Genomic DNA, 2,366 nt, shown 5'->3' on the forward strand with positions numbered 1-2,366 from the left:
AAAAGAAAGCACACCTTCTTTCAATTCAAAGGTTGTGCATCTCAGAACATAATCTGGTCCTTTGCAGGTCCTAATATTAAGTAAATGCAACCTCAAATGTACATTAACAGATTAGTTTCATGTCATTATTTTTTTTAAATATTAAGTCAAATGCAGAAGCAGTGTGTGAACAACTAAGTACATCCTATACCCCTTCCATTGAACATAAGTAGCTGCCATGTCCTGCTAATCAAATGCACTTGTCATCAACGAGTGTGACCACCTTCAAAAAAGCAAAAGTTTTGGGATTTAGCTGGTTTTAAGCATTCAACTGTGTGTTAACATTAAGCCAAGGATTAAAGACCTCCCCAACAATCTTACAGAAGCATTTGTTGCTACCCACCAATCTGGGGAGGGTTTTAGGGCATTTGCAAACAATCTGATGTCCATCTTTCTACCAAGAAAAAATTCATGAATTTTATAAGGGCTGATAAATCAGTGCCTTGTTTTATTGTATGTATGACAAAGCTTGCATGTTGCATTTTTAGTTCCTTTTGCTATGTTGAATCTTAGCTTATGTCATGAGTCTTAAATTATACATTTGTTCTTAGTATTCCTCAGACTAGTAAAAATGTTCAAATGAACATTAATTGTTTTTAAACTATAACATCAAATACCCACCGGCAGGTGAGCAGGCGCCATAAGATGACTAACAACATAGTTGACAGTAAGAGTCAAAAATTCTATAAATGTTCATTTTCCACTATTCAGTGCATGGTGGCTAGGTGATTCATAATCAGGTCTAACTACTAGTAAAATGCTTATGCTCCCTGAACAATATTAACATTCAGAAAGTCAATGATTGTGGAACACTAACGGACTTTTAATATAACTAAATTTATAATATGTCCCCAGCAGCAGCTTTAGTTTAGATGTTTTACAATAAAATGACTGAACATTATCAAATTGCCCGATTAGGATGTTCATTCAAGTGTATGCAAATGTATAAAAAAACTTTTTGTACTAGTTTTGGATAAAGTATAGAAGGGTTAGAACCTTGGGTGCTTGCAACATGTTTCAAAAACCATTTTATGGTCACTGGGGGTCCAAAGTTATTTTACTACAACTCAATCAATTGAGGTCTCCACCTTATTTTAATGCATATAAGAACTAGTAGCACAATATAGGCAAGGTTTTTGTGCTTTGGAATTCCCTATCATAAATGCAAAATTAGAAATTCGGCTGTATGTTTAACCAGTTTTATTTGTCGGCCTTTAAAGAAAGAAATGCCAGGCTCTAGGGCTGAATATGAATTTTATAATCAATTATTCATATGAGAAAGTGTTAAAAAAAACTATAGTGCTCTTATAAGAATATGACTGACACTTCTACAAGTTTAATTATGAAGGAAGCACTTAGTCTTCTGTATTTGTCTGATGAGATTGATTCACTTTACAAGCAATAACCGCTGCGTCTTTGAGCCAGTAATAAATTATACTAAAGACTCACTTATTCCACAATGGGGTGATAAAGATGATGCATTTGACTGTCCTGAACTAAATGAAGAGGAAACTTTCATCATTGCAGTAAAGCAGAAGAAATGTGACAAAGTATCTGCAGAGAATATTTCTCTATCCTTCCTCTGTTTATCGTTATTATACAAGGACTTCAATATTGCTAATATTTACATACACAGCAAGTAAATGCACACGTAGGAAAAATAGAAGAAAAGATTATTTATTAGCATACATTATGTAAAGGGAATTTAGTTTTATTCATTTTATTTTTTGCTTTAATAAAACTCATGTTGGGGAAAATGCATGGGCTACCTTTTCTAATCTTCTTTTATAAGCCCATCATGCTTAATGTATTACTTTATTTCTTTTTAGTGTAATTATGATACCTCCAAAAATTATTCATTTTAAGTAGTTGACTTAGAACATCCTTTCCCAACCCGTTTACCCCAGAGAAACCCAGGATATGAACTTTGGATCTCTGGGAACCCCTAATATAAAGAATTATTTAAGAAACAATGGGAAGAATGCTCACATTAGAATGAAAATCAGGAAAGAATGTCCTTTACAGTTTTGGTCAAAATGCACCCTTCTTGGCTGCTAAAAAGATGATTGATAATCCTACTGGCTGTACTAAATGGCTTTAAATCTGGAACTATCATGAAATGGAAGGTCAATCAGGAACCCCCAACAACCACTGGCAGAATTTTAGAGTTTCATGGAATCCTGGAAGAGATTGTCTGACCTAGAACAAAGATGCAGATCAATAGTTAACTTGTTGCATGCTTGCTCTGGGTAAGTGACTCTATTGAAACCAAAGGGGACCTGGAATTCTACAGCAGGATGATGATGGCAACTCCCATATGATTATTA

At 34.2% G+C, this 2,366-nt stretch overlaps 1 protein-coding gene across 1 annotated transcript in view; it reads left to right on the forward strand.

Moving 5' to 3' along the window:
• Positions 1-2,366, forward strand: part of PROM1 (prominin 1) — a 128,670-nt gene that overhangs the window by 77,136 nt on the left and 49,168 nt on the right. The window lies entirely within an intron of this gene.

This window comes from Pyxicephalus adspersus, chromosome 3, assembly GCF_032062135.1.
Source record: "Pyxicephalus adspersus chromosome 3, UCB_Pads_2.0, whole genome shotgun sequence".
Classification (NCBI taxonomy): Eukaryota; Metazoa; Chordata; class Amphibia; order Anura; family Pyxicephalidae; genus Pyxicephalus; species Pyxicephalus adspersus.